This window comes from Microcebus murinus, chromosome 1, assembly GCF_040939455.1.
Source record: "Microcebus murinus isolate Inina chromosome 1, M.murinus_Inina_mat1.0, whole genome shotgun sequence".
NCBI lineage: Eukaryota > Metazoa > Chordata > Mammalia > Primates > Cheirogaleidae > Microcebus > Microcebus murinus.
Window position 1 is genome coordinate 132,855,136 of NC_134104.1, and position 27,470 is coordinate 132,882,605.

The following is a 27,470-nucleotide window of genomic DNA, read 5'->3' on the forward strand; positions in this document are numbered from 1 at the left end:
TATAAGAAATTCAAGAACAGGAAAAAGAAGAACATCTCACAGTACAAGCTTAAATAACTCAACCAACTGTGTCACTATAATGACCTAATAGTATCTCCCTAGAGACTCTCTTTTATTCCTACATTCTTTCAAAGGAAGTCTTAGACCAGGACTTCCAAAGCCATATCACTCTTTGGTGCACAAAGAGTGATATGAAAGACAAGTTTAGAAGGTAGGTCAATTTAAAAAGATTAATAGTAAATTTTTTTACAGTTATTTTTAGCTTTTGGCAAATGACACTTATTTTTCATTTACAGAAATGATATAAAATTTCCTTTTAAAATAATTTATGTAAATCCAAAAGGTCGACATTAAAAGAAGAGTGAGACTGGTGGTGGAATTATGGCAGTTTGGGATGATTTTACACAAGATGCAAGAGGGCCTCTAGGACTTCATAAATCCCTTGAAAATTTATGTAGGATTATATGCTAATATGAATTTTTCTAGGAAGAAGGTCAACAGTTTCCATTAGGTTCCCTTAAAGAACCCTGGCTCCAAAATGGTAGGAAGAATTGTCCTGGAATCAGAGCTGTACTGTTTGACATAGTAGCCACTAGCCACAGGTGGCTATTGAGCACCCCATATGTGGCTAGATCAAGGTGAGATGTGCTGTAAGTGTACAATACACACCAGATTTTGAAGGTTTACCATGAAAAAGAGGATATAAACTATCTCACTAATAATTTTTTTATTGGTTGCTTGTTGGAATGATATTCTATGTACTGAGTTGTATAAAATGCAGCATTAAAATAAATTTCATCTGTTGTTTTTCTTTTTTAATGTGGTTATTAGAAAATGTAAAATTACACATTTGGCTTGAATTTGTGGCTTACATTATACATCTAGTGGACAGTACTAGTTATGGCATAGGGCCAAGAAAAATAAAATCTCGGAAGTCCTGGAGAAATGACAACTATGAATATATTTTAAAGCATATTTATAAAGTAAGTAATTAGAGCTGAATTTGGAGAAGAAGATGAACTGTTATACAATGCTGATTTGGAGAGAAATGGTGACATAGGTATAAATTTCACTTTGTCCCCTTAATCACTTAGTCAGGAAAAGAAGCCAGTAGTGAAATCTTAAATCTTTTTATCCTTTCAAATTAAAACTATGGTTTCCATAGATTCAAGCAGAGGTAGAAAATAGTAATTTTTTTAAGTTCCTAGGAAAAAGTAGGTAAATGGGTTAAGTATCATTTTTTTGTTGTTGTTGTTAATCTAATCTACATCCACCAAATAACAAGGAGTTTATTGTATTTGCCTTGGGCCAGGCCCAGCTCCCATCTCTGTTTTATGACCCCTCACACAAGGGTAATTAACGTTTATAAAGTCTTTTAGAGGAACTCCTCAAACTCCTTTCTTTGCCTGGAGCTTCAGGAAGGCAACTTTCATCTCTGAGCTGCAGCTCCTGGGGCATGGCACTCTCTCTTCAGCTTTTCCTTTTTGAGCTGAAAACCACTTGCTTCCGGGTATAGTTACCCAGACGCAGGGGAATATTATTGTCATTTTGTTTTCTTTTCCATTGTTATCATCAAGGTTATGGCTCATCTAGACCCTTCTACTGAAGGTCATTCCTCGCAGAATAGAAGCTTGTATTTTCTGTGGCTGAACAAACTGTGGGGATATCTTCTACTTTGATTTTATTACATAGTCAGTCCTATATCTAATCTTTTACAGAAAAAATATCAAAGCCTTTCGCTTCATCTACTCTCCTTAATATCCTGTCACCTTTCGCAATACAAACGTACTCTGGGTACTATTAAATGGTCAGTCCCAGTTTGGTACAGACACAGAACTCATGAGTGAAGCTGGCCATAAGTGCATTTTTCTCTTGAGCATTACATTCACGCCCACTTCTCTCCCTTTCATTCTACTCCCTACTCTTCAGAACACTCTACGGGTTTCCGTAAAATAAAGTCATTCAGATGAGCTTTAAGTGGCCCACAGTTGAAGTTACCATCACATTTTCTTCAATCAGCTGACTTGTTCTACTAAACTCAGGCCCCAGGCAACCCCAGTTCCCAGGCACATTATTTTGGATCCTGTTCGTTCCTTACTTCCCGAGAGCAGCATTTCTACCCATTAAAATGGCAACTGCTCCCTATACCAAGCAGGACAGGAGCTGTTAATGGCTCTGTCCTGTTTTTGAATGGTATTCTTAAGGCAGCAAGACAACAATCACACAATGCAGCCAGCTACATGGAGTACAAGGACACTGAGTATGGACTCAGGCTTCTCTAATTTTACTGTGCATGAAAACCATGTGTGGGTCTTGTCAAAATGCAGGTTCTGATGTACCAGATCTGGAGTGGGCCCTGAGATTCTGCATTTTGAACAAGCTCCCTGGTGCTGCCAATGCTACTGGGCACACAACCCACACTTTGAATAGCAAAGAAGATCATCTCTAAGAAACCTCCCATGTCCAGGATTCTATTAATATCATTCTATGTGACCAAAAACACCAATAGCTGACATAATAAGCAGGTGCAGATTCTCCCTGGGCCCTCTGCTCAAAGACTCCAGAAGTCATAATATCAGTTGTAGAAATTTATCTAAATAGGAGAGTTTAGAAATTAAGTCTGGGAATCTATTCCCAAATCATTATGGTATCTTGAAATAAAGCAATCAGTGAATCAAAGTTACTCTCTCCTAGTTCTTTCAAATGCATATCTAGCTATTTTGTTCCCAGAATATCTCTATAAATGGGCCCCCTTTATACCCCAGCTGGGTCTAGAATACTGCCGGGTGCAAAATGCATCTTAAGTTTATTCAGTAACTGGTTATATAAAGCTGCTATTTTGAAATCCTTATGCAAAGAAAAATTTTGCTAAATAAATATTTACTACCCAATTTATCTGTTCTGTAAATACTAATGCTCCCATGTGAGGTTTGCTTAAAGTGAGACCTATCTCTTTCAAACCATATCTGATAAGTAGGATAAAAATAATTTATATTCATGGCAAACATAAAGTTTGCAGATTCTTGCCATTATACTTCCAAAGCCATATCGAACATAAAGTTTGTTTTTCAATTCCAAGTATGTCTGCTGCCATGTTTTCGATGCTGATATTCAATTCCTTGGTGTAGGTAAATTCTAAAAGCAATGATAAAGCACACTAAGTGGAAGTCGAAATGAAGCCTATATATGATCTTCATTTATATGTGACTTTTCTACCTCTCTTGATTATAGGCAGATAGTTTTGTACCATATTGAGTGCTGTATGCATACTATGCGTCAAATACTGTGTCAGGTGCTGGCAGTTGGAGTGAGGGATGAGAAGATGAATAATATTGGCCACTCTAGCGAGGCTCAACTGAGTGGTGGGGGACAGGGGGACACAGACACCTGATTATGTACTTACAACAGAATATGATTACAATAGAGGTATCTATAAAATACAATGAAGAACAGGGGCAGGATTGAATCACTGCCTGAATGGTCATGCCAGCCTCTGTGTCCTACAGAAATGACCCTCATACAGTCTAAACTTTTAGGGAAAAATATAAGCATGCATGCCTACGTAACCTTAGTAAGTTTTGGAATTTAATTTGCAGGGAAGGCAGAATAAAGTGAATGGTCTTCTGTGGCAGACTGCATGCTTGACATACCTGGTGTCATTTAATCCCAAAGATTAGAAATGTCAGGGCCATGGAGGTAGGATGTGAACCTACCTTTCTTTGTCTCACATCAAAGTCCAAGTGAGTCTTAAGAAATTCTCAACTCTTTATAGAATTGGTTTCTTTATTCTCAAGGAACTAAGTAATAATAATAATAACAATAATAAACAGCAACAGCAGCTAACACTTCTTTTACGTGGCAGGCACTCACTGTTCCAAGCATTTTACATATAGTAACTCATTTAATTTTCGTAGGAACCCTATGAGGTATTATCTCCATATTATGGCTGACAAAACAGGCAAAGGCAAGTTAAACTATTTCTTCAGAGTCACACAGATAATATGTGGCAAAATTAGGAGTTAAATCTGGGAAATCTGGTCCTGGCGCCACTTTGCTGCTCAAAGTGTGGTGTTGACCAGTGCCATGGGTGTCACCCAGAAGCTTTATTTGGAATTTAGAGTCTCAGGCCCCACCCTGGACCTTGATTCAGAAATCAGCATTTTTAACAAGATTCCCTGGTGATTTGTATGAGCATAAAAACTTAAGCAGCACTGTTCTAAACCACCATAATATGCTACATTTGCCTCCCTCATCTTCCACTTTGGCCCAAACCCCCATTCTGAAAGATTTTTATAATCCCCCCAAGGCACCTGGGACATCACCCCTGTGGGCACCTAACCTACCTCAGTTTCACTCTGTATTGACCTGCGTCAAAGATAGGTCCTTCCTGCAACAGATCTGCTAGCATCACACATCTCAGCTTCTCTACTGAGGACCAGAGGGGTCATAGTGAGGTGTCACTTCACTGGCTTTATAGCCTTCTGTCTTCTCTCTGGTGCTTTTTCTAGTATCATTCATTCATTCATTTCCATCCATTCATTTATTTTCTTTATCTTTCTCCTTCTCATCGGAGTCGTGACCAGAACCTCCCTTTGTCTCCAGCAGAACAATTCCACACTCACCCAGAGTCCTTGGAGATTTATCTTCTTACTTCCAAGCACATGAGTCAAACCATTATTCCCAAATAAACACAGTTCCCTTCCTTAGTTGCTAGTTGCTACTAGAAATAATTTGCCCATCTTGTTACAGTTACTTTGTTGGTCCTAACCTCTCTTTTATTGTGAAATATAAAACACATACAGAAAACTGCATACATGTTAATTTTTTTTATCTTCAACTTCTACTCTCTTTGAATTTTTAATGGAGAAAACAGTTACTTTTCATTAACAACATATTAAATAAAAGTATGAGCCTTTTAGTAAAGTGGCCATAATCTGTAGTCCACTGATGCAAGATATAAATCTTGAACTGAGGCCAAGCTTCAACTAGAACACTGTAGTTCCATGTAACCTGTTGGTCGCTAAATGGGATACACTGGACTGTGTCTTACTCCCGATTGCCAAAAAATCAAGTAGGTCAATGCTCTTATAATAAGCACATTCCATTGCTTTGACTACCTTACTGCAAAATATGCAGCAAGGTAGTCAAAGCAAGGTTACATCATTTAATATTCAAGGGGAAATGCAAAATATATATGATAGTATTTTGGATTAAATGGGGACATCTAGATAAGATGAATGGAATGGATTATTTCAGCAGGCTTCTCTTAGTCAAGGTCTGTCTCTTCAGACTTTGGATTAAATTCCTGCTTCTGGCTGTCTGTCTTTCATCCTTTTACAGACAATAATTAAAAGCAGTAGAAGAGAAAGAAGCCAAATATGTAGTCTAGCAGATGAGTTTGCTATTTGTTAGTCACTCTCAGAAAAAAATTTGCTGTGAGGAGAAGGTCAAGCTTGTTACTAAATGGTGGTGTCTAGATTAAGTGAGATAGGCCATTCATTACCGCAGTTCACATTGATCAGGAATGGTTGGCACGAAGCCTACCATATTAAGTGCTTCCTCTCCAAGGAAGAACAGCACTGAAAGAAAGTCATTGGTCCACTCTCGATTAATTGCAAAGGGTTTTAAAAGAGCAAGGAGAACACTTGCTGTGTTTTTTTTTTTTTTTTTATTTTTGTTATTTTTTGCATGACTCATTCTTATATGCCATTGCTCTTGTCTTTTGATGACCACTCTAAATATAGTAACCCTTGCTAGCTATCCCTCATTGATTAACTTCAACTTTAAAGCTATGTTAGTATGCTAAATGTTTGAAGTAAAAGTTAAAAATGTTCAGATATGTATTAAACCATAATACAGCAATAGTACAGAAATGAAACTACCCATTGCCTACAATGACAACAACAACAACAACAACACACATATACACATGAAATCTGCTTAGTGTTGGAAATAAGTTTTAAGACTGATAAGCCTTCCTCTCTTTTTTCCTCTTTTAAAAAGTCCAATTCTGCTTATTTTCTAGGCTTGATACAAATTCTAATCCCCTCAGCAGAGGTTTCATAGATCATTGCAATCCACCATCATCTTTTCCTCTTAACACCTTGAATATGTAATATCTGTCTCATGCATTTTAAGTTGCCAAAAGCATAAACGAATTATTGTTTACCTATTTGTATATATGTATTGTGACTCCCCAATTAATTTTAAATTTTTAAGGGAGGTATAATTGGCTATAGTTTTTATATCTCCCATTGGCATAGCATAGTGTTTTTAATAGAGAAATCTTGATATTTATTTGACAACATGTTTTCCCAAAGGGAGCTGGTAATTGGCCATTCCATATATTATTAACAAGAAGCACAATCCCAAACCAGAAATTGTTGGGCCTTGGTATGATCTCCTCACATTTAAAGAAGAAGCTGTCCAATCATTAATGTGGTCTTCTTACATGGTTGCCATTGAAAGTGTTCATAAAAGAACCCAACACAATACAGGAATCAATAATTGTGAAAAATCGTGTTTAAAATAAAGCATATCATTAGATCATTGTGAAAGAGATGAACGTTTTTTGATAAACTATTTTGTTCATTTGAGTAAATGCTAAGGGATCCGGCCCCCCATTCTTCCACTTTTAATGGATGTATTGAAGAATAAAAATTTGATTTTTGTTTCTAAATCAACCAAAGACCTGCTGTAAGACTGTTGGCAAATCTTAATGGCAAGGGTTTAAGACATTCATTAATAGACAGTGGAATAGACTAGACAGGTCCTAATCAAATCCTAACTGATACATTTAAATGGATTAAAATTTAAAACTGTAGGACAATAGATGAATACATAAAAGCAATCAATATTCGTTTAACAGATATGTGCCTACTATGTGCCAGGCATTATTTTAGGTGCTTGGGATATATCTATATACAAAACAGACAAAGGTTCCTCTGTCCTTGCTATCAAGGAGCTTATAATTTAGAATGAATAGACTAACAACAGAATAAGTAAATTATAATGTATGTGAAAAGGTGAAAAGTGCTATGGGAAAAAGAAAGGTAGAGCAAAGAGTCTAGATCAGGACTGCTGATGGTTACCCTAGTTGGGTGGTTGGAATATTAAATATAGTGGTCAGGGTAGACCTCAATAAGAGGATAAAATTTAAATCAAGACTTGCAACAGGCAAGGGAGTGAGCCTAGTAGTATCTTGGGGAATACCTGAGAGTGTTCCAGGCAGAGGCAACAGCTATCTACTGACAGAGCAAAAACACATGAGAAATTAGAAAAACATATTTGCAATCCATGAGATGGACAAAGAGATAATATCCTTAACAGAGGGAAAAAAAGCGTTCTTGAAAATTAGTTTGTAAAAAAATCAATATCCTATAGAAAATGGGCACATGACATGAATGATCATGTACCCTTTGGATAAAGGTCAACAAAAAGTGAAAAATGTCCAACCTTACAAATAATCAGAAAAGTACACATTAAAGCAGTGTCATGATTGGGATATCCAGTTTGTGAAGATTGAATAATGCAGGTGAGGTCGTGGGGAGGCAGACACTCTTCTACGCTGCTAATGGAAGGATAATCAACAGTCTTTTATTTTTGAAATACCTCTTGTGGAAATATCAGAAATTAAGACAAAATGTACACATATTTACTGCAGTATTATTTATAATACTATATAAACACAAAGGATTAATACCTAGATATTGTCCAAACTGAAGTCCCCAGCCCAGGATCTATCTGTGAGTGTTTGATGGTTCCACATGAATGTTCCATAAATGACCCAAACTCCAAATGTCCAAACTCAAACTCACCTTCTCCAGCCCCTACACCAGCCCTTAGATCTCCTCTTCTTGTCTTGCTTCGTTCAGTAAACATCACCAATGTACATCCACTGCTTAAGACACACACCTGGGAGTCGTCTCTTGCCTCCCACATTCTGTGCACCCCCGTGCTTTGCCATGTCTACTTCTGTAATATTTCTTGACGTTAGCCCATCCTCTCCATTCACATGGGCACCGCCTTAGCTCAGCCCTCCTCACTTTACACCTAGGCTAACAGCTCCTTATCTGGCCTGCTGTGGTCAATCACACCCCCAGTCCATCTGTCACATCTTGCCATAGGATTCCTTCTAAAATAGAAAACTGGATCAAATCATTACTTTGTTTAAAATTTTTTAAATGGTTCCTTACTGCCATGAGATTAAAATCCAAACACCTCAGACAGACTTTCATGACCAGACTCCTGATGGTCAGGACTCTTGTGCTGCCAGCCTGAATCTTAAACTCCATCTGTAACTATCTTCTTACAAACGACACATCTTATTTCTGTGATTTGCATATACTACTTTTTCTGCCTGCCTGCCTACCCTTGCTGTTCCCCAGATATCTCCTCTTCACCTTTGCAGATGCACCTGAGCTATTCCATCCTACAGGGAGCCTTGCATGACTCACTGACCCCAATTCATATCTGGGTTTGGAGGTCCTGCTCATCTCTCCAAAGAACATCATGCATATTTATATCATAGCATGCATCACACTGATGTGCAAACATTGGTTTGTTTCTTTGGTACCCAGGACTACCACATCTGGCTGACCCATGTTACTCCAGTGGGCACCATTCACATGGTGTCCACCTGCACAATCGTCTGGGGCAGTCCTGTGTCCTTTCTACCAGAGAGAGACAGTCTTTGCACTTCCATGCACAATACTCAGCCCGGTTCAAGTGCTGGAATGGACACATGTTTACGTAGCACACATTTGTTTAAGGAATGAAAAACTGGACAATCAACTAAACTCTAGTTTCCTCAATGAAAAATTCTCTTGGAGCAGTGGTTCTCAAAGTGTGCTCCAGGGAACAGCAGCATCAGCATCACCAGGGAACTTATTAAAAAGCAGACTCTTGCCCCATACCGTCAGACCAAATGAATCAGAAACTGGAAACTGTTTTAACAAGTCTTCTAGATGATTCTAATGTATGCTTGACTTTGAGAAACACTATCTTAGACTGCTCAAAACTAAAAGCAAAAATTTCATTTCCAGGGCTCCAATCACTTTGCTTATCAGAAGGGCATTTACTTAACTAAAAATATTTTAAATTATGAAGCACTTCACACATTAAAAGGCATATAAAACAATATTACAGACACCCACGTACTCGTCATTCGGATTTTCAGTATTTGATTCAGCTCTCTATAAGAAATAAAAAACATAACAAAATACTACCCACCCATCTCCCTCTATCCTCTCTCCCTTCTCTCACTAAGCTAACCACTATTTCACAGTTGGTGTGTGTCTTTCCCAGGCGTGTTTTTATACTTTTACTACGTAAGTGTGTAGGCATTTACTTTTTAATGAGAGACTTTGTCCAGGACGTTACAGCAGAAATCACAACGCTTGCCCCAGCAAGCTGCATGGGAAAACAGCTGGAGCAGCAGGCAGCCAATGCCAATGAAACCTGTCTCTTTCTGACATTTTGTGGGGAAAAATAGGGCTCACGTGAGCTTTACAAAATGCAATCAAGAAGAAGTTAAAATCAGAAAACCAAGCTAATACTTATTCAACTATAGCTGATTTTAAAAGCTAATAAAAAACACCTTTTGCTTTGAAGCTAAAGGTGTCAAACACAGCATACCAAGAAAGTTGCACTGACAACTTGGCCATTTTGGCCCAGCCCTGTGGATTACACACACAAAGGATGTGTGCACACACCAGTGTGTTGTGTACCACGGACATGAGGAGTTGCAAAACAGCTCTTCTGGAGGCTCTAGCCCCATCCTGTTAACACCAGAGATGAACCTTGCTTTCTTTGATTTTGTCATCTGAAAAATGGCAAGAAATTATTTGCCGCCCTTTGGCTTAACATGATGATGACTTGGGGGTTAAATTCTTTCTCATCTGGGATACCATAATGAAAGATTTATGAAAATAGGATTACCAAACTCATGAGTGTACTCCTCCTAAACTTAAAAAGTAAAAGAAAAAAGAGAGAGAAGAAAAAAAGAAAGAAAAGAGAGAGAGAGAAGAAAGGAGAGAAGAAGGAAGGAAGGAAAAAAGAGAAGAAAGTAGAAAGAAAAAATAAAAAGAAAGAAAACAGACGACAAAAACTTAACAAGGATGGTTCCTCCCCCATCCTTACTTTCCCACTTTCTCTAGCTTGGCTGCTTGGGATGACTTCCTAATTATCTTTACAACTTCTCTTTCTCTCATTTCCTTTACAAGTCTGTAATTTAGCCCCTTTTTTTGTTATCTTTTCTTTTTGCATCTGATTCTTAGACATACTAAAGATTGAAAACCATTGTTACTAGTGGTATGGAGCCCTAGGAAAGTTTATTATTGTTTGTTGTATGTTGTTTTTGTTGTATATACGTATGTGTATATGAATATACACATACGTATATAATGTGTTTATACAAATGCACATGTGTGTGTATATATGTGTGTGTGTTTAAACACAGCTTTGCATAGCAGCTAATTAATGATCATTCTTGGTCAACTCACTCTTTACAAATTCTATCACATTCATCTAACTCTTGTCCCTGATGCCACCATACTAAAGCTTGTCCCCGCAAACCAAGTCCTGAAAACTACTTTTCATTCCTTCCTTTTTTATGCCTCATGCACTTGGCTACAAGATCAGTCTCTCTAAGGCACCTGCTGACCATTCCTCTCTGTAACTGAAGGGCCTCCAGGAGCTGCCTAGTTAGCTGGGCCTTTTGGTAAGGCCCCTACAGAGGAAAAACACAGCAGATAAGGGGGCCTGTTACTCCCCCTCCCCCATCTTTCATGTTGTCTGGAATTTACATGTGAAGGCTTGAACCCTAGCAGTCATCTTGAACCAAGAGGACACCTTGAGGATAGTCATATGCCAAGCATAGCAATGGAGAAAGATAGAAGATATCAAGTTCTTGATGATTGTAGAACCATGCCTCCTGCTCTGGAGAGAATAACAAATCTTGGTGTGTTTAAGTCACTGTTATTTATGGTTTTCTGTTATGGGCAGGCCCCAAATAGTAGCTAATTCTCTTCACAAATTTAGCTATTTCTCCAATTTAGCCAATGTAATATGTTGGTAAGTTTTGATCCATTGTTTCTCTTCCAAAGAACAGGGGCTTGCAGATAGATCCGAACAAAAGCCCAGTCTGTCCCCTGTGACAAAGCATTGCTCCTAATCATCTTACCCCCACTGTCTTACCCCCATCCTACCCCCTTGTTTGGAAACCAATAATAAAAATAATATGCACGTTAAAGTGTTTTTGATTTTTCTTGCGGCCTGCTTTTTAGTGGCTAATAGCTCCATAGCACCAGTAGAGAAAATAGTTGGGGGAAAGAAAAGGAGATAAACCTCAAACCAGGATATTTTCTCACTTGTGAACAGCTCTGACAAGCAGTTGGGTGTTTGAAAAGTTTCAGGTTGCTGCTCAAAAAATAGTCAATGGGAAGAAAATGTCAATAGATTGGACTTCAATTATTGACATTGTATTCTCCTTTTCACTCGCATGAATAATTGAAATCTGACTACACACATGTTGCATTATCCACTTGACCAAGGAAGAAAGAAAGAAAGAAAGAAAGAAAGAAAGAAAGAAAGAAAGAAAGAAAGAAAGAAAGAAAGAAAAGAGAGTAAGCAAAGAAAGAAGCTTGAAAAATGTTGGCTCCAGGAGAAACACTTGCCCAAAGTCACTGGAATGGAGAAGACATACAATTTATGTCTTGGTATTTTCCATTTGGTTAAGTCGACTCTTAATTACTTGAAACAAATCCTTTCAAATGGAATTTCAAAAAAGCAAATTCTGCTCAAACTCTTACATTGTGTAATTCCATTTCTGCTGTCATGCACATTAAACTAAACTGGTTGGAGAAAAAAAAAATCTCTTGCTAAATTAAATTTGGTTTGATTAGGAAATTTGTGTGCATTTGCACGCAAAGCACAGTTTGCGTGGGTTAAAAAATGTCCTGGTTATTTAAAATGTTCTTTTTTACAGATGATTCAGTTTTACCACAGCTTCATTAGTGAACTAAATTTGTGTTAATGTGGATCCATGTTGTGAGTGAAATAGGCTTTTGGCCCTTTGTTGGGAAATCACTCAAGTAAGTAGACAGTTTGTCTTTTCTGAAGAAAAATAATACAGCCTCAAAGGCTGGAACATGTAAGTATCTTCAAATCCTTCCTACTTGGGCTCTACATGACCCTTTCTTGCCGTTTCCTAACACTGTCATCATTTCCTTTTCAAAAATATTTTCCTTGCTCATCCTGACCCATTTTCCCATCAGGCTCTAAAAGGGGTTGGTCCCCGGGTGGTATCTGCCCTGCTCTATGTCCTTAACTGGATTTCAACTGCAATAATTACCTTCCAACTTATGGCCAGACGCACATAAATAGAAAAATTTAAATAACATTGCTTCCAAGCATTTCAGAATGAGGAAAGTGCTTTTTAGAGGGTCAAAATGCCCTACTGCAAAGACACAGATACGAGGCCAATCATTTGTTGGTAGTTGATATTTGCTGAAAGGAGAAAGACTGAATCCACAAGTAGCTTGTTTTACAGGTATCATCAGCAGCCTGTCTTTCAACCCCAGTCATCAGAAGTCCCATTCTACTACAACATATGAGAAAGAATCTTACATTTTATAGGTCATTAAAAAAGCATGCAGATGAGTAAGAGCAAAGGATTACAAAAATTATGAAGGATTTGATGAGTATTATTAATAGTGCATGTTGAACTAATGCATGACAGAAAGGAGGTTTACATCTGTGAAACAGAGATTATTGAACAAGATGCAACCCCAACTTAAACAATGGCATCTTCTGGGACCTCTGCGGGAAGGGATCTCACCATGGCATCTCGTTTCTCTACGCAATGATCACAATTCGGTATTGGGTGGAAAACCAACAGCGACCACTGACATGCTCAGTATCTCCAGAGGGCCCTAAAATTATTTTGATCTTTTGTTTTTACAATATCCTTGATTGCATCAAAATTCTAGAAAGCTGCTTGAGAGGGACCTTCTTTTTGGGGAATGGGTGGTTGAAGCCAAGACTATCCAGAACCCTTAGGATGAGTACAGATCAGTGTGACGCTGCAGAACAGTCCTGACCTGGACTATGTCTTTCTGCACAAGCTTAGGAGGTAAAAGCCCAGTGTGGTTAAAGAGCAGAATTCCATGTCATTTCGTTGATTAAGAAGATAATATACACCAGAAAGGGTATATAGTATGTGGGATGTCTGTGACATGTTTTTCACTTGGAGAATTCTTTATATACATGAAATTTGATAGAGAAGCCCAATATCTAAGCAGGTAAGTGTCAAGCTGTATCTTGGGACAGTGACCCAGATCCTTCCTACACACCAGCATTCCTTCCAGCAGAGGCCTTTAAGGGGCTTCCCAAAGCCACTAAAAGCTCAGAGGATCCCCGCTGGAAAATGGTGCCTCTCTAAGGCTTCCAAGACTCTATCTGCTACACAGGGGAGGTCAAGATCCTTGGCCTCCACGGTCAGTAGAATCAAGTGTACTGAGGACTTCTACTCCCAGAACTCCCATGTATCACACCTTAGCCATATTTCAGACTGGAAGATTCCAAAGGGTATTCAGTGGTTCCATTGTCTGGAATTCTCTGGCAATCCCCCCCCCCCAACACCCTGGTTTTGGTGATTATTGAACAAATAAAGAATTGGAAGAAAAGCAGGGTCTCTGATCTTTCAGAAACTTTACATAATGACCTTAGACCCGACTCAATAAATAGCTCTTGTAACTTTAAGGAAGTTGATCAAATTCAAACATCTGGCTACAGAATTTTCATTCACTACATGCCTAATTTATTTTTTGCTTTCTCTCTCTCTCTCTTTAAAAATTTTTAATGGAAGTATAATTTACTAGAGTAAAATGCAAAGATGGGTTTTGGCAAATGCATGTAGCCCACACTTCTAGAAAGATATACAATGTTTCCATCATTCCAGAAAATTCCCTCACACTCATTGCCAGTCAACAGCCCTTCTCCCTTAGGTAATTACTGTTTTGATTCCTATTGCCACAGATTGGTTATGCCTTTTCTAGAACTATATAAAAATGAATGCATACAGCATGCACTCTTTTGTGTCTAATACCTCGGGTTTTGAGCATCTATAGACATCTACTTTCAGTTTCCTTATCTGTAAACTGAGGGGACTGTCCTGCAAGCATAGTGTACAAGTATTCAGAGGTGCCCTAGGGCACCTGATGGGAGCAGTGGACCTCTGAGGTCACTTTGATTGGAGGGGACATGAAGAAGAGGCTGGGGAGTGAGGCTTGCAGGACCCTTCTCAAATTCAAGCAGAACAGCTATCCTTTTCCCTGCCTTACATGTTGCAGTCCACCATAAGATTTCATTTGGGAAGGGGGTGAATTATTTGTAAAACAAAACAAAAACAAAAGCAAAGAAAAACAAGACACAGAGAGAGAGAGAATCATAGGTCTCGAAGATTTCCTAGTGATCCTTTTCCTTGAATGTTCCATAAATTACAAATAGTGTTTTCTGATATGAGAGCTGCGACTGGTCCCCTCAAGGGAGGGCTGGGAGACAGAGGCAGCCAGACTGGGGGCCCCGAGGGAGGGCCTGGGCACAGAGCGCTGTAACCCTAGTACTGGTTACAATCAGATAGCACCACTCCAACCCAGGCACCTAGACAATAGGCCAGAGGCCATGGGCAAGGGGAGGCACAAAGACAGCATTCAAAAGAACCAACTCCAGCAGCCAGGGAGCATTTCTATAGACTCCCCAGACCCCGGCCAAGCCTGAATGTCCGCTTATCACCAGAAAGCCATTTTTTTCATGGGTAGCTTTTAAACTGCTAAAAATAATAAACACAGAAAGGAAAGTGCTGACATAACCTTAAAGGCAGAGGCAAACTGAATCTGTGTTGTTGTAATAATGTAAACAAACTGGATTCTAAATTATAAGTCAGTGATCCAAACAGTCTGCTTGATACTACCAAACACCTAGGGACCAAAAGGAGAGTTCAGAAGACTCATCAGTTAAGAAAGTGGATCTTTACTGCACAGGTGCTCATATCCCATTTGACTTGCTCTAACCAATGGGTTACTTAACTCTTATGCCTTTTTTCTTTTAGCTCTCAAGGAAAAGACACATGGCATAGGACTGTTGGATCCTGATTGAGTATAACAGGTGAAAACTGGGCTCCTTTCTCTCCCTTAGTAGCCTTCTTTCCCTGAGTGAATTTGTAGCATTCCTTTTCTCTGTTATGACTTTTCAACCCATTTAATGTTTTACATTTCTTCTGAACAGAGTTCAAAACTATGTTAAATAACAACAGCAGCAACGTCACAAATTGGAAGATAATTCCCAAAATGCTTAAATGTGACAATGAATAGCAAAGTGACAAGCCTGCAAATAAGTCAAGCCCGACATCTGACCTTCTTATTCATTAACTCACGTGTGGAACTTGGCACCCACGCAGGACGTCCAACAGGAGGGAAATTGCAGATCTGGAAAAAAGGAAACACAAGAAGATAAATATAAAGTTGTTTTTGTTTTAAAGTTCCCCAATATTTGATTAAACTGCAACTGCTCTTATTTCTATGTTTAAATAGGGTCTGGTTTCAGAGCTGTCTCTGATTTTGAATAAATGCAAATACACTTAGATAAAATCTCATTCTAAAAGGGAGATGGTTTCGGAGAAAGGCACTTTAACACAAGGACTGTAATAGCGCATTATAGGCATGGGACAACTTTGGTGAATGCCAAAGACCTCCTTTTCTGTAGAGTTTCAGGGACAAGACCCAAGAGCTTTGGATTCCCAGCCTGGAAAGATGACTAAAAGGCCAGTGTGGATCTCAAAACATTTAGATATCTTATGCTAAAGAGAGTCCGGCTTTGTCCAAGAGGATGGTTCCCGGAATAGGTCTTAACATATAAAAGCTGCAATTGAGCCATATGAAACCAGTGGTAGAACGGAATGTTTTCCATCCGGGGATGCACCTGAGCATGAAGGTATGGAGTTGTCTAGATTGTGCAATCATATCCGGCACACTTCCCACAGGTACAAACCAGATGAGAGAGGCGGCCAAACAGACCATGGCATCTGCTCAATCAGCAGAGGATGTCTCCAAGTGCCTATCTACACAGCAAGTAGAAAGCTGCTTGTAAACTAAGTGTGGTCCCACAACTTTTGTTGCTGTCGTGAGGAACTTAGAAATTACAGAAAATTGGAGCTTAGTATACCAAATGTCTGGGTTCCCACTACCCTGATTGGACTATTCTTAGCATTTTGTCATATCTGCTCTTTTTATTAAAAAAAAATTGAGCATAGCTATAATCACCTTGATAACCCCACGTGAAGCCCAGACCATGAATTGGTTTATATCTTTCCAGACATAATGTTCATTTTACATTCCCATATATAAATGTGCATTCAGGGCAATGAACAACGTTTGTGTGTTTTTAATTTACCTAAATGATATTAATCTCTGCATATGTATCCCTCATTCTACATTTTTTACCCAACCTTATATGCCTAAGCTCTAACCATGCTGATCTATAATAGCTCATTCCCTTTAACTGCCACATTGAGTAAATATACACTCAGTCATTGGCTTTTCACCCAACACCCAACGTTTATGGCACCATAAAAGCACTTGTTATATCATTAAAGTGATAGTTGGCTCTGTGTGGGTGTGCATACGTATGTGTGCATGTGAAATTTTCTCTGCTGCTCCACTCTGGGCTTCTGAAGATGCTGCCTTGTCTTGTTTTGACAGTGGCTCTTCCACTCTATGACTCTATGCAGAGTGGATATTCAATATGTTGAAAGGCAAGACATATTTATTAAAATGGACTTGCTTATTACTAATTTTCCTCCTTTTAAAAACAACATTAAGGAAGACTATGGCATTGCATTTGTCTCTGTTCTTCAAAAATCTCTCTCCGCTGTTCTTTTCATAAACCTTCACATCTAATACCTTGAACTTCATCTCACTGTTGGCTAGACAATCAGAAACTCTGGTAGTATGCAGCTGAAGACCAAGACCCTTAACAAGCACATTCTAAAAGCATTCTCAAAGACTAGATTAACAAAGCCAGGGAAAGCTTGTGTTTGTAACTGTTGTTATGGCTTTATGACAATTACATGTAAATATACACCATTACCCCTGACATTAATATCTAAAACCAAACAGTGTCTTTTGTATAAAAATAATACTGGAGTTTATTATATTTGAGAGTATGATTCTGATTTAGACTTTGAAGAATAGATATGAATTTGACTGTGAACATCTGAAATTTCTCATGTAATTATTAATCATAATCAGCGGTTCTATCATAACATTTATTAAGCACATTTTTTGAGCTGGGTTGTGCTAGTTATTTTACCTAATTTCATATAATTTAATCCTTACAATGAACATATAAGGTAAGTATTATCAATAACCCCATTTTCAAAAAAAAAACAAAAAAATCCCATTTTCCAGATGAGGATAGGAGAGGCAGGGAACAGTTAAACATTTTGCCCAAAGTCAAACAATGAGGCAGAGGCTGGCCAGGAATTGCACCCAGTCTGATGTCAGGGGCCTTATTCTAAATGACTAAGAACAGGTTTAGGTTTTCTTTTTGTTTTTTTTTTGGGGGACAGAGTCTTGCTCTGTTTCTCTGGCTAGAGTGCTGTGGTATTAGGTATTAGCCTAGCTTGCAGTAAAAGTTTTCCAACTTCTCAAGTCTTTTTCTTTCCTTGTTTTATTATTTTTTAAATGTTTTTGGGTAGGGGGAGCCGGATCTCACTGTCACCCCTGGTAGAGTGCAGTGGCATTATCATAGCTCACTGCAACCTCAAACTCCTGGGCTCAAACCATCTTCCTGCCTCAGCCTCCCACGTAGCTGAGACTACAGGCATACACCACCACACTCGTCTAATTTTTTCTATTTTTTGTTGTCCAGCTAACTTTTTCTAGTTTTAGTAGAGACAGGGTCTCGCTCTTGCTCAGGCTGGTCTTGAACCCTGACCTCAAGTGATCCTCCGGCCTTGGCCTCCCAGAGTGCTAGGATTACAGGTGTGAGCCACTGCACCCACTGGGTTCAGGTTTTATAGATAAAACTGCTGAGAAGAAAGCTGAAACACAGCATCACTGAGGTGGCTTCCAAATTTTGCTATCATACAAACACATGGCATCTTTTTCATGGTGTACCTCAAAGTGAGAATAAACCAAATTAGAACTCCTCCAGTAGACAAATTCAAAGTGATTTTCTTGTGATGAAGGAAATGTAAAGCAGCAAGGTCAAGCCCCAAACCCTTCCAATTTAAACACACTCATTTTTTTTTTTAATTATTTTTTTTTATTTTGGCATATTATGGGGGTACAGATTTTAAGGTTTCAATAAATGCCCATTTCCCCCCTCCCCCCAAAAGTCTGAGTCTCCATCATGACCATCCCCCAGATGGTGCACATCTCACTCACTATGTATGTATATACCCGCCCCCCTCCCCCCTCCCACCTGCCCAATACCCTATTACTGTAGCACCTATGTTAAACACACTCATTTTTAATTCTTCTTCTCTTTAGAAAATGGGGAGCTGTGAATTTGCTCGTGGGTCAAAGGAGACAGCCCAGTTTTGTATACACAAGATTCAAAGCAAAAATGAGAATCATTCCCTGGGATAACTTTAGCTCAGAATGTGTGTTCTTGACACATTTTTAATTGGGGCACAAATATATTAACAGTGCGGTTATTTTGTAGTTTCAAAAGAATCTGTTTTGTAACTGATTCATATTTATATTTGGAATACATTTATTTCTGGGCATGAAACAGTTCATTTTGTTAAGCCATCTGACCTGAGGTGAAGTTGGCACTATTTCCCATGACTGCTCCCAATTAATGCAAATTGAAGGTTAAAGGATAAATAAGTCCCTTTAACTTGGTTTATTAATATGTTATTTATAAATGGCTCTTCACTGGTCTGTTTTTCTTGACAGTAACTTTGTACAAATAAAATCGCACAGAACAAACTAGCAAATACACAATGCATATTTTACTGCAGAGTTTTTAAATGGTTAAATTTAAATTTAATTTAGTTTGAAAAAGATTAATATTATGGCAAAAATTAATTCTTTCTATCATCTATCTATCTATCTAGAATTAGTCTCCAGGCTCTCATCAAATCTTACGGAGCCTGAGAGAGATTGATTGCATTGCATTAATGGCCTACATTCTTCTCTTTCTTAAGGGCTAACTCAATCTTTTAAAATTTTATTTTGATAGCTACATGGTATCCCATTATATCATTAAACCATAATCACACTTACTGAAAGCCAGTGAACTCCTTTCTTCTGCTATTTCAAATAGGACTACAATGTATAACCTTGCATAAGTGCCAGTTCTCACATATATATGTTAATAATATATATATAATATATATATGTTAATAATAGGACAAATCTTAATGGAATTGGTCATTCAATGGGAATGCACTTTTTTAAAACATTTTGATTGATATTTCCAAATTAGACTCCATAGATATTGTTTCAATTTGTATTCTAAAAGCCCTGTTTCTCTATACCTTTGCTAATACATTGTTATTGAACATTATCTTTATTTACTTGATAGCAGATAAATAGATCCTAGTTTGAATTTACATATCTCTTGGCGTAAAGTTGAGAATCTTTTGATATGTTTAAAAGTTATCTCTATTTCTTATTCTGCGAATTTTCCTCCCTCTGTTTTTTTCTTCTTTCTTTCCTTCCTTCCTTTTTACCTTCCTTCTAACTGTTTGCTCATGTTTTTTTCTGCTAGGTCAGTGGATGTTTCTTACTGACATGTCAATGTATTGTATCTTCTAGAGAAACAAATGTTTTCTTCTGGCTTTGCTTTTGGAAGCTTTGTCAATACAGATTTTTTTTTCTAATCTATCCATCCTTCCTTCCTTCCTTCCTTCCTTCCTTCCTTCCTTCCTTCCTTCCTTCCTTCCTTCCTTCCTTCCTTCCCACCCCCTTCCTTTTTCTTCCCTTCCCTTCCTTTCATAGGCACTTAACATGCTATCTACCCTCTTAAATTTTTCAGTGCACGTTATAGTATTGTTAACAATAGGCACGATGCTTCATTCTTCCCTGCATATCTCACCTTTTATTATGTTAACCTTGCAGTTCCTCTCTTTGAAGAGATTGAGTCTATTTTCCTGTCCCCTTTGATTCTGTTTTTAGCCAAATGATTTGCTTTGGACAATGGAATGTAATCACATATGCTCTATACAGAAGTTTGAAAAAGTTATGTTTAAGTTTTTTCTCTTGCTCTTCTGTAATTGCCACGAGAATATGCCTGAGCTGGCTTCTTATGGATGAGAAACATATAGTGGAGTTGAATCACATCACTTGTCTCCACCAAGGCCACCTGAGATCAACCTAGACTAGGAAAGCCCTATACATATGAGAAAGCCCAGCCAAGGTAAGCAGAGTCACCCAGCTAACAGTCAGCTGACCACAAATGCATGAGTGAGCCCAGCTGGGGCTGGAACAACCACCCAGCTAACCCTTAGACTCATGAGCTAATAAATGCTAATTGTTTCAAACTATTGAGTTTTGTGGTAATTTGTTTCTACCCCAGGTAACACCAAGTAATATTACGTGCTAGATAACTGATATATGACTTACCCCTGTGGCACTCACAAAAGAGATGCCCACATAGAAGATGGTTTAAAATTACATAATAAAATTCAGCAAATACCCACCAAATGCCAGCTATATCAGTTAAGGCTCATCCAAGAAAATATACACTAGTCCAAGTATTTAAACAGAACGATTGCAATGCAGGGAATTGATTATCCAGGTGAAGGAAAAGATGTGAAGTTAAACAGGAGAGCACAAGGCATCCAGGAACTCAGTGATGGCAGGAATCCCCTAAACTATGGGGCCAAGAATGGAGGTGTTGACACTGGAGCCCTGGGGTCAGGGCCACTCGGCAGAAGCTGAAAGCTCATGGCCCTTTCAGCAGGAGCTGAAGCCACAGAGGAGACATGACTGTTGTCAGAGATACTGTCTGAGGTAGAGAGAGTGGAGAAGAAACACCCTGGTGTCTTCCAATCTTCTTCTAAGGCCTTCCAAAGGCTGAACCCTTTGGAGGCACGAACCTCACGAGGCAGCCCTTTAAGTACAGAGGGGAAGGTCAAGGGAAGGATCCGGGGGCAAACGGAAGAATATGCCATCATGATGTGCGAGGCACCATGCAAGGCGTCACTCTGCATCAAGTGCTACGTGCATAAAAATAACGTGTCAGAACAGATACTGGGTGTCAGATCAGATGAGTGTCAGAACAGATACTGGGCTCAGAAGTTAGAAAGGGCCCAGCACTTAGAAAGGGCCCAGCTAGGTGAGAATGAGGGGAAGGATGCCTAGGCTGCAGCAACTGTGGGGAAAAAGTGAAGGAAATATCGAGGGACTAGCAAGTATTCTGGTTTGGCTTGGAAAGTTGTGTATTTGGGTGGGGTAGGCAGGGGTGGAGAGTGGGTGATGAGGCTGCAAAGGCAGAACTGGGGACAGAGCTTGAAAGGTTGGATTCTGATCCAAGCAGACTGGACTTTTGTTCTGAAGGCAACGGGAAACTTAATGGTTATAAGCAAAGGGTAACAGGATCCAAATTAGGCATTATGAATATTACACTGATAGAAATTTTAGGGATAGATTAGTGAAGACAAAGTAGACTAGGGGTAATTAATTAAATGTAGACCTCAGGGAATTCACAACCCTCTTTAACTAATTTATAGATTTGTGCAAGCATTCCATTTCCTGAGAGATGTTGCACAGCTTTCACGTGGTTTTCAATGCAGTCCATGACCCCTGACCCTCTCAAAACCTTTTAAGCACCAGAAGAAAGGAAGTCATCTAGAAAGCTTCCATTATAATTTCTTTAATGAGGATCACAAATGTAACAGTGGTAATGGAAATGGAAAGGAGTAAATAGATATAAACATTTACGAGGCATGGTCTAAACAAATAATCTAGATGAACATGAACAAAAATAAAACAAGAGCAAGAGATAGTGAAAGGTTGAACTCTGGGCAACATCCATCTGCTACTCCTTTCCCTCCCTCTATAAAATGGAGGAAGCAACTCATGTTTCCAAGATAACATGCAGATTTACTAAACTGAAATCTTCCAAGGTAAACACAGGCATATATATCACCACTGTCCTCCTCCCATGTTCATCACAGATATTACTAATCAAATGCAACCTCCAAATCCTTCTCAAATAGCTCCCCAGTCACTGCCAATTGATCCAAGATGAAACTTTTAGGCCATCTTTGCTCTGATACTTTTTCTAGAGCCACTATTTTTATTATATTAACTGTTCTTTATTTTCATAAAGATGAAGTACAATGAATGGGTATATTTGGCAGAGTATATTACATACTAATATGATCTGTATTTATATGCATATGTCCTACATGTGGACAATTTCCTTATATACAGTTTGATTACTAGCTAGATCTTACCCAAGCTCATGAATCCACCTGATGTTAACTCAAAGAAAATTAGCATAGATTTGCATTAAGCTGAATTAGGAGACAAAACTTTGCTTTCATGAAAACTTATTCTATCATCAAATTATCATAGTAAAGTTTTAAAGTCAGCACATGTCATCGCAATCAACTATGAGTGACTTTATTGTTCGGCAAATTCTTAACTCTAATCATGGGCAAGTAGGTGTTTTAGTATTACCATAAGTCATTTGTCTTTCAAAGCTTAGTGACACTTGGGTTGGCATTTGAATGTCCCTATGGTTGTTTTCTTACTTGTGGATGTTTTCTATCTGACATTTGAAAAAACGTCTAATTATCAGAGTTGCTTTCAATATGGAACCATAATAAAGGCAGATTCAGATAAGCCAAATTTGTTTTCTACTTGCAGTTGATCAGCAAGAAAATATAACTGTCCATATCAACATGAAGGCTTTCCCTGGTCACCTCAACGTCAAATTCAAAAGTATGACCTGTGTAGTTCAAAACAAACATTTTTGAAAACTGTCTATTTACAAAAATATTCTCACAAAATTAGAAAAACCATCTAATGTAGTAAATTCCAAGAAATAATTATTTGACCATGATCCACGATAAAAAGTATGTTTTAACCTGTAGCACACATACATATACATAGGTGTGTGTATGTATATCTAGTTAAAACAAAAGTTACACAATTTCCATACTCCTGTGGTGCACTTGGATAGTTTCTATTCCACTGAATGCTACCGTATTCTATTTTATGTACTATTTCATTTTTGAAAAAGTTAGTAATGACTTGCTAAATTGATTTCATTACCCACTAATAGGGCCCAACCCGCAGTTTGTAAAACACTACTGTAGCAAAATGACTAAAGTACTCTGACTTTATTCACCAATGTAAACATATCCACAGAAGACCAATCCTGAGCAACTTAGAAGGGGAAAAAAAAATCTCTTGGCTTGCTCCCTAGTATCCTGGATAAAGCCAAGGTTTGCTGAGCCAACTTTTGTAGTTTGTGGTTGACAACGACTGAAAACTGAAAGGCAGAGATCAAATCCTCACTTTCCCTCTCAACACATCTCTTCCGCTGGGTAATTTATACCGTGCAAGTATCAAGCTATTCAATTTTGCTGTCATTTACTGTTCTTTTTCCAACAGCAATGGAAACGGAGCATTGGTTTACTGTCTTCTCTCTTAGGTAGAATTAGATTATTCTCCCTCCTACCCCTTTAAACAAGGATGGCATTCACCACTCTGGAGAGCCACCCCCGGAGGATCTCCAAACAAAGCATGGCAGGGAAACCACTACCCGTGAAGGAGCAATAGCAGAATCTGGGGACTGAGGTTGTCAGTGCAGGTTATATACAAGAACAAGCTTTGTAATGATTCTCTTGATTGAGTGAACACAATTGGAACTGGAGCGACATAATTAATAGTAAAAACAAAACAAACCATAAAAGGCTACACATCTCTGTGGTATCTACCAAAATGAAGCTATTTATTAAAAAAATTAAAATTGTTTTTCTCTTTCTAAGAGAGGGAAAAAAAAAACAGACAGGTACTACAGAATCATCATAGCAGAGATCCTTTGGGGGCAATTTTTCCAGTACTCTGGCTCTGGAATATTCTTTCTTTCTCCTTCAACATTCACCCACTTTAACATTTATCCACTTATTGTGTACCTCTCCTTATAACTCTACCCATCAAACCGGTAAACAATTAGTGAGTGCATCAAAAGCCTAAAGTTTTTCATGTTTTTGTTGTTTTAGAGACAGGGTCTTGCTCTGTCACCCATGCTGGAATGCAGTGGCATAATCATAGCTTGCTGTAACCTTAAACTCCTGGGCTCAAGCAATCCTCCTGCTTTAGCCTCCTCCTGAGTAGCTAGGACTACAGGTGTGAGCCATTATACCTGGTTAATTTTTAAATTTTTTTGTAGAGTCAGGGTCTTGCTATGTTGTCCAGGCTTGTCTCGAACCCCTGGCCTCAAGCTATCCTTCCATCTCAGCCTCCCAAAGTGCTGGGATTACAGGTGTGAGCCACCATGCTTGGCCTTTTCGTGTTCTTTAATTCAGCATTTCTACTTGGAATTTATCTTTTTTTTTTTTTTTTGAGACAGAGTCTCACTTTGTTGCCCAGGCTAGAGTGAGTGCCGTGGCATCAGCCTTGCTCACAGCAACCTCAAACTCCTAAGCTCAAGCGATCCTACTGCCTCAGCCTCCCGAATAGCTGGGACTACAGGCATGCGCCACCATGCCCAGCTAATTATATATATATATTAGTTAGCCAATTAATTTCTTTCTATTTATAGTAGAGATAGGGTCTTGCTCTTGCTCAGGCTGGTTTCGAACTCCTGACCTCGAGCAATCCACCCGCCTCATCCTCCCAGAGTGCTAGGATTACAGGCGTGAGCCACCGCGCCCGGCCGGAATTTATCTTATATGAACAATCATGGCATATACAAAGGTTTTAGTGACAAGTATGGTCACATGGTATTATTTACAATAGTGTAATAGTGAAAAGCTACAACTAATTGCTAAAAGTGGTAATCTTCAGGTGGCTGGTAATCTGTTGGTGACTTCAATTTCATTCTTTATACTTACCCATATCCTCCAAAATAAAAATAAGACAAATAGGTTGAAAATAACACATATGTGCTTGACATTGAGACATTGGCAAATCTCCAGGAGATAGATTCTCAGAAATCCGAGTGAGTTACTTTTAGAGAGTGCCAGTGCCTGCCTCAGGGATGCAGAGTACAGTTAACTACTCTGCGCCTCAGGTTCTGCAGTAGGATGATAATAGTACCTAATTCATAGAGTTGTGATGAGGATTAAATTAAACAAGTTAAATGTAAAAATGTATAAAGTGCTCAGAAGGATGCCTGACACATGAAAGCAGGGTACAAGTGCTAGCTGTGATTGTTACTGTTCTGCTTTCCCAGGAAATTGGCAAATATTCGTCTGGCTCTATGCTGAACCCAATGCAAAGGTTTGGGAAACCACGGGTTAGTTCTAAGTGCCCCCAAAGTAAAGCTCCAAATTTGAAGTGTCAAATGGGGCACGAGGAAACTTTTGGGGGTGATGAATAGGTGCATCATATTGGTTGTGGTGATGCGTTAACAGTGTATACAGATGTTGTAACTTATCATTGAATTGTGTATTTTAAATACATTCAGCTTATTTTATGTAAATTAGACCTAAGTAAAGCTGTTTAAAAATGAAGATGAAATAAAGAATTTTTCAGAAAGCGATCCTGAGGGAATTTTCCACTAGCAGACCAACACTAAAAGAATATTTAAGAGTGTACCTTAAAAAAAAAAAAAGAGTGTACTTTCAGTAGAAGGAGAAAGATCCCAGATAGAAGTTTGGAAATATAGGAAGAAATGGTGAGCAACGAAAATGGTAAATATGCAGTAAATCTAAAGGAATATTAGCTGTTTAAAACTATTGTAATGCCTCATGGGATTAAAAGCATGTAAAACTGAAATATAAGACAAGGTAGGCACGGTAAATGGAATTAAAATGCTCTAAGTCCTTTGCATTTTCTGGAAAGTAGTCAAAGTCACAATTTATACTGTACACTAACAGATTAATGATTTGATTTGTAATTTCTAGGTGACAACTAAAAGAAGAACAAAAGAATAAATGCCCAACAAGCCAATACAGGCAATCATTCATTAATTTGAAATAAAGTAACAAAGGAAAGAAAAAGAAACACTAAGCAGTTGGGGCAAATAAAGAATCAAATAGTAATATGATAGATTATAACCCCAAACAGTAATTACATAAATACAGATAAACTAACTAGTTCAAATTATATCTACATATATACACACATACATATTAAATTATGTTTTAAAACTCCAGTTAAATTCTGCTTAACTGAGATACACTTTGAATATAAGGACACACAATTTGAAAGAAAAAAAGGTTGGAAAAATACATGTAAATTATATTATTATCAGACACTGTGAACTTAATGACAAGAGAAATTACTAGAGATTAAAAGAGAGATTTTATAACAAAAGAACCAAACCATAGAAAGATACAAGAACCCTAAATCTGAATGCACCTAATTACCAAGCCTCAAAGTATATAAAGCCAACATTACCAGAACTAGAAAAAGAGATAAGAAAATCCACAATCCATGTGGGATATTTTAATGGACCTCTCTCAGTTACTGGTAAAATAGGCTGTTAAAAATAAGTAAGGATACACATATAAATAATGTGACTAATAAGTTTGACCAAATTGATATATTTAAAAGATTATAGCCAACAACTATAGAATATGCAGAATGCACAATGAAAATTTACCAAAGTTTACCATGAGCTGGACAATAAATAACTCTGAACAAATTTCAAGTGTCAAAAATAAGATGTGCAACGTTTGGGGGATGGACACGCTTGAAGCTCTTACTCGAGGGGGTAGGGGGACATGGGCACTATATGTAACCTTAACACTTGTACCCCCATAATATGCTAAAAGAAAAAAAAAGAAAAAAAATCATATAGAATATGTTCTCTGACCACACAGAACTTGAGTAGAAATTAATAGTAAAACAATAACTAAATTACACACAAGTTTGAAAATTAAGCAATTTACTTCTAATTAGCCCATGGGTCAAGGATATAGATAATGGAAATTAGACGATATTATTAACTGAATTATGAAGAAAATATGGCATATCAAGTGCATGAGATGAAGCTAATGGTATGCCTGGAGGGAATTTTATATACTTAAATGCATGTATTAGAAAAGAATAAAGCTTGAAAATTGATGATTTAAGTATCCATTTCTAGCAGCCATAAAAAGAACACCAAATTAAAGTCAACAAGAGTGGAAAAAAGAAAATACAGGGCAGAAATTAATGATAGAGAAAACAGAAGTGTAATAGAGAAAATCAATTAAGTTAAAAATTGCTCTTTTGAAAATGCAAATAAACTTAATAAGCCCATGGCCAGATTAATCAAGAAAAAAGAAGAAAAAG

General features: G+C 38.1%; 1 protein-coding gene across 17 annotated transcripts in view; it reads right to left on the minus strand.

The window, feature by feature from the left end:
• THRB (thyroid hormone receptor beta) overlaps nucleotides 1-27,470 on the minus strand; it is a 359,669-nt gene that overhangs the window by 184,109 nt on the left and 148,090 nt on the right. For 9 of the 17 annotated variants that reach the window (XM_076005744.1, XM_076005751.1, XM_076005737.1 and 6 more), the window contains one exon: nucleotides 15,434-15,485. The gene's annotated coding sequence lies outside the window, so the exon portion shown is untranslated. Of the gene's footprint in view, nucleotides 1-15,413; nucleotides 15,486-27,470 lie in introns of all 17 variants that reach the window. The other 8 variants (XM_076005768.1, XM_020280120.2, XM_020290555.2 and 5 more) reach the window with 1 other exon arrangement.